The 6,352-nt window shown below is 40.0% G+C and overlaps 1 protein-coding gene across 1 annotated transcript in view; it reads right to left on the minus strand.

Moving 5' to 3' along the window:
- LOC116699831 (potassium voltage-gated channel subfamily H member 6) overlaps positions 1 to 6,352 on the minus strand; it is a 142,747-nt gene that overhangs the window by 124,697 nt on the left and 11,698 nt on the right. The gene's annotated exons all lie outside the window — the stretch shown is intronic.

The following is a 6,352-nucleotide window of genomic DNA, read 5'->3' on the forward strand; positions in this document are numbered from 1 at the left end:
GGTGTGTGGTCGATCCCTGGCCCTGCAGTCCCACATCGAAGTGTCCTTGGGCAAGACACTGAACCCCGAGTTTCCCTGGTGCTGCGCATCGGAGTGTGACTGCGTGTGAGTGTTTATTGAGAGAGGTGGACCTTGTACGGCCCTCGGCCACAGTGTGAATGTGTGTGAATGGTGAATGTATCTGTGATGTAAAAGCGCTTTGAGCAGTTGTTAAGACTGGAAAAGCACTATATAAAAACAGCACATTTACATTATATCTGTAGCCGTACTCGGACTGGGCCTAAACCGGAAGTGTTCAGATTTTACCCGGAAGTGGGTCGGGTTCTCTGAAATGTGCGGGGCTTTAACCGGTATGTTATTTAAGCATGCTTGTATGAGTTGATCAAAAATTGTTATATTTATTGCTGATTTGAAAACTATTTACATGACGCATCAGCTTCAGATCAATGTGTGTATGGTAACAACAAACTATATACAGAACGTTTTGCAACAATGAATACAACACAAGCGGTTGCAATTATGAAGTAAAATGTAATGAACAAGAGTTCATACTCAATATAACTTTCTTTTTGTGTGTTTTTTTTGGGGGGGTTCTTTTTATTTTTTTTATTTCCACACCAGGTATATGTGTGTGTGTGTGGTGTGTGGTGTGTGTGTGTGTGATAAGAGAGAGGACACAGAGGAGAGGGGCGGGGGGCAGCTGACAGTAAAAAATTCGATGGCAGAGGACACAACGGGAGTCACATTGAACCAAGCGCATATCTGAAACCCAGTTACCAGAAATTACTGGTTATATGTATGTAAGTACTACAAAAACACGTTCACCGAAATCTACTGGTTACTATGTAAGTACTAACAACCCACGTTCACCAGAACATACTGGTTACTAGTAAGTACTACAAACCCAGTTCACCAGAAATCTACTGGTTACTATAAGTATCACAAACCCACGTTTACCAGAAATTACTGGTTACTAAGTCTGTAAGTACTACAAACCCCAGTTCACCAGAAATCTACTGGTTACTTTGTAAGTACTACAAACCCACGTTTACCAGAAATCACTGGTTACTAAGTCTGTAAGTACTAAAAAACCAAGTTAAAAACAGTTGAGTTTTATTCAACCGAGCAGGATATTGACTCATATTATCGATAATACTTGTACTCGGCAAAAGTGCTTTATCCGTACGGATACTTGTTTCAGCGGTACTCGGATCACCCTACTAGTTAGTGTCTGTTAGCCACGGGCTCTAGGGTGCTAGTTAGCGTCTGTTAGCTCAAAGGCTCTAGGGTGCTAGTTAATGTCTGTAGCTCACAGGGCTCTAGGGTGCAAAACATTTTTCCTAGGTCGCACCGGGCACCTAATGTCCTTGCAACCGCTGGCTCTCACAACAAAACAATGTTGTTATATGGATATGGTTAATGGGGTGACAGACCCATTTCTCTGTAAAGCCATGCTGTGTTTAGACTCTCCTCTAATCTCTCTCCTCTTACTCTCCACGCAGCACCGCCCCATTAAAACCCCGCCCCATTAACTCACATCAGGCCCTGCTTTTGCTACATGATAGCCGGTGCTTTCATTCCAGGACCAGTCATGGACCTGTCTGGGACTCCAATACTGGCCCCAAACATGACATGTTACACACAATGGCAAAGATTTGTACAGCGCTAAAAAGAATCAGACTAGAGAGGAAGGCAAGGTCGGTAAAACATTACACCGGTAAACTACATTACCAACTTTGAAAAAACACTAAAGTAAACAAAGTAAAAGTGAATCTATAATATACACTAGTCTTTTATGACAGTTTGGAAGTGAAATGGGCTGATAGGGAGCCAGATGAGATAAAGCTTAGATATGGTGGTCAAGACAAACACTCTCATTAATGATAGATAAAAGCAACATACTTGGGTAAACACAACAAATCTCGTTTTAGCCTATGTCACTTGATGGTTGCTTGCAATTTATTTTCCTTATAACTGAAATGTGATATAACACCAGTTTCTTGCGTCATATTTGACAAACTGTTATAAAGTCTCCAGGTGTTGTGGAGTTCTACTGCATATGTTGAAAAGTGTCTCCAGAAGGAGCTTGGTGACATCTGATATAAGTGATCTGGTCTCAAGATAAATTGGAAATCAAAGATAATTTCATTGGCAATGAAACATCTCTACATGAGGACTGAATCTGTGAAAATCTGAGTTGACAGGATCATACATCTTTAGTGTAGAAGAAAGGCCACCTTCCTCTCTTTGCTCCCAGCAGAGCTTTAGCCATCTGGGCCACGCTGTTCTCTTGGGTGTGAGGTCCATACAGAGCGGCAAGTGCAGGGTTCTGCATGATCTCAGCCCTGTGTAACCACACATCCACAGAACGCGTATTACGAAAAATAATGGCACAGTTCTCCACCTGTGCATTGGCAATGACAAACTTTCGATCTGTGTAGGAAGAGAATAGGAAGAAAGGAAGATTAGGGAAGGGACTTTGTATTTGAATGCGTTTTCTTAATATGCTGTGGTTTTCTTAATGTGTTGGCCTCTTAGCATACAGGACAAATTTGCAAATGCCCAAAAAATGTCAGAACAGATCATCATTTAGAACATCATGTTCTAAATAGTGCAGTCAAAATGCGTTATTATAATTTCTTTGGCTGAATTAACTAAAATTGTTTACGATTGCAAGAGGCACCACTTGTTCCCGGACCCTTGCCTGCCTGGGTTGTTAAAGAACTATGACAACATTAGGACTGTATGTTTTAATTGTTCTAAACCTTTCACTTTCCAAGGAGTTTTTTCCGGCTTGCTTCAAATTTGCAAGTGGTTAAACCATTATTGAAGAAACCAATTTGGATATTAACTTGTTGGAAAATTATAGACCTGTCTCAAATTTGGCCTTCTATCAAAGTCTTTGAGAAAGTCGTCTCGAATCAGCTTTTAAATATTTCTCATGTAATAATCTTTTTGAGTTGCTGCAGTCTGCCTTTCGAGCAAAACATTCTACTGAAACAGCTCTCACAAAGGTGGTAAATGATCTGCTAGGCGCTGACTCAGATTTAACTATCTGTCCTTTTGTTAATGGATCTTAGTGAAGCTTTTGACATGTGGACCACTGTATTTTATTGGATAGAATCGAGAATTACTTTGGCATCTCTGGCCAGGTGTTAAGTGGTAGAATCCTACCTTTCAGTGTGTGTTTTATAGAACACATTTTACGATCCTTCTCCACTTCAGCATGGGATTCCACAGGGTTCAGTCCTGGTCCCTGTTGTTTTCATTATATTTAGCTCCACTGGTCAGATCATAGTTCTTTTGGGATTGTTTTCATTGCTATGCTGATGATGTCAAATATATATGCCAGTTATTGCAGGAAATTCATACGATTTTGTAGCTGTCGCTCTTGCTGGCTGTGTGAGAAGCTGGTCATCAGCAAACTTCCTGTATCAATTCAGCCAAAACTGAGATAGCTATAGGACCACCTAGATTAAGTAATTTTATGACAATTTCACTCTGTCCATTGATGACTTGATCATTAAGTGCGGAAGAGTGAAGAATCTTGGGATAGTTTTTGATCGGTCACTTTCTTTGACTTGCATATTAAGGAGGGTGACAAAGTTGCCTTCTTATCTCCGAAGAATTGCAAAGATCAGATCAGTATTGTCCCTTAAGATGCCGAGGCCCTTATTCATGTCTTTGTTACATCTAGACTAGATTATTGTAATGTACTGTTCTCGGGGCTGCCTAAGAAAGTCTGCGAGGTCTACAGATGGTCCAGAATGCTGCAGCACGTATTCTTACGGATCATCGAATACTACACTAACTCCTGTGTTGGCCTCACTTCACTGGCTCCCTATCAGGTTAGAGCAGATTTTAAGGTCTTACTTTTAACTTACAAAATAGTGAATGGCCTTGACCAGTATATTTGTCTGAATCTGTTAAACTCTTATGTGCTTCTCGGTTGCTGCGTCTTACAGTCAGGATTGCTGACTATACCAAAAGTCAGAAAGAAACGGTTGGGGAGCGAGCCTTCTCGTTTCGTGCGCCAACATTATGGAACAGTCTTCCAGTAGATATCAGACTGGCATGTTCAATTGGGGTCTTTAAATCAAAGCTTAAGACTTACTTATTCCCCGTTGCGTATGAGTATTATTGCTCAGGGTTCAGTCCTTGGTCCCCTATAAGTAATAAATAATAAGTAAATAAGTAAATAAAACTAAACAAATACATCAAAGATAACTTTATCTTGATGTATTTGTTTAGTGTTTATTTACTTTTACTGTCTTGTTTTTAAATTTTCGTACTGTTTGCATTAAAGTGTATTCTTGCTGTAAAGCACTTGATGGAAAGCGCTCTATAAATAAATGTATTATTATTATTATTAACGCCATAAACACAAACCCATTAACGCGTTAATTTGTTTATCGCCAGATTAACGTGTTTTTTGGCCTAGCAAACTTTGTAGTTTTTTTCTAGTAATGTTAGAAAACTACAACACTTTAACTAGACAGAACAAAAACAACAGGCACGGCACACACATGTTTGGCCAAAGAGTAGTAACGTTAATTTTGAGTGGATGACGGTGTGAGATGCCGAAATGGATGCCATAAGATTCTGAATGGAAGCTTTACTTTTTAAAAGTTGGCAAATGGTTCCATTGACCAGATAAAAGTTGTGTGGTGTTTTGTTGTTGCGAACTGAGACTATCATCGCAGCACGTCCAGTCAGAAATCCAATTGTACCCCCGTCAAAGTATTTTTATTTTTATTAATGGACAGTTACATTGAGTAAGAGATTATTTACTGAAAACTACAGTAGGCTATATGTTGTTTTCAATAAAAAGCATTTGCACAAAGCAAGCCAATCCCACTTTTCCATGTTGATAAGAGCATTAAATGAGAAAAATAATGAGACAAAATATTAAGGGACATTTAGAATAGTAAAAATGTGCGATTAAATATTTTATGTTTGGAAGTCCTTGGGCAAGACACTGAACCCCGAGTTTCCCCTGGTGCTGCGCATCGGAGTGTGACTGCGTGTGAGTGTTTATCTGATGAGCAGGTGGCACCTTGTACGGCATCCTCGGCCACAGTGTATGAATGTGTGTGAATGGTGAATGTATCCTGTATGATGTAAAAGCGCTTTGAGCAGTTGTTAAGACTGGAAAAGCACTATATAAATACAGCACATTTACATGAATTATCTGTAGCCGTACTCGGACTGGGCCTAAACCGGAAGTGTTCAGATTTAACCCGGAAGTGGGTCGGGTTCTCTTGAAATGTGCGGGGCTTTAACCGGTATGTTATTTAAGCATGCAATTGATATGAGTTGATCAAAAATTGTTATATTTATTGCTGATTTGAAAACTATTTACATGACAGCATCAAGCTTCAGATCAATGGTGTTGTCATGGTAACAAACAAACTATATACAGAACGTTTTGCAACAATGAATACAACACAAGCGGTTGCAATTATGAAGTAAAATGTAATGAACAAGAGTTTTCATACTCAATATAACTTTCTTTTTGTGTGATTTTTTTTTGGGGGGGTTCTTTTTTATTTTTTTTATTTCCACACCAGGTATATGTGTGTGTGTGTGTGTGTGGTTGTGTGTGTGTGTGTGAGTAAGAGAGAGACACAGAGAGAGAGGGGGCGGGGGGCAGCTGACAGTAAAAAATCTCCGATGGCAGAGACACAACGGGAGTCACATTTGAACCAAGCAGCATATCTGAAACCCACGTTCACCAGAAATCTACTGGTTACTATGTATGTAAGTACTACAAACCCCACGTTCACCAGAAATCTACTGGTTACTATGTAAGTACTACAAACCCCACGTTCACCAGAAATCTCCTGGTTACTATGTAAGTCCTACAAACCCCACGTTCACCAGAAATCTACTGGTTACTATGTAAGTACTACAAACCCCACTTTTACCAGAAATCTACTGGTTACTAAGTCTGTAGTCTACAAACCCCACGTTTACCAGAAATCTACTGGTTACTAAGTCTGTAAGTACTACAAACCCCCACGTTTTCACCGAATCTACTGGTTACTTTGTAATTACTACAAACCCACGTTTACCAGAAATACTGGTTACTAAGTCTGTAAGTACTACAAACCAGTTAAAAACGTTGATTATTCAATCCGAGCACGGATATTGATCATATTACTCGATAACTTTGTACTCGGCAAAAGTGCTTTCCGTACCGGATACTTGTTTCAGCCGGATACTCGGATCACCCCTACTAGTTAGTGTCTGTTAGCTCACAGGGCTCTAGGGTGCTAGTTAGCGTCTGTTAGCTCAAAGTGCTCTAGGGTGCTAGTTAATGTCTGTTAGCTCACAGGGCTCTAGGGTGCAA

The sequence above is a fragment of the Etheostoma spectabile genome, chromosome 12 (assembly GCF_008692095.1).
Source record: "Etheostoma spectabile isolate EspeVRDwgs_2016 chromosome 12, UIUC_Espe_1.0, whole genome shotgun sequence".
Lineage (NCBI taxonomy): Eukaryota > Metazoa > Chordata > Actinopteri > Perciformes > Percidae > Etheostoma > Etheostoma spectabile.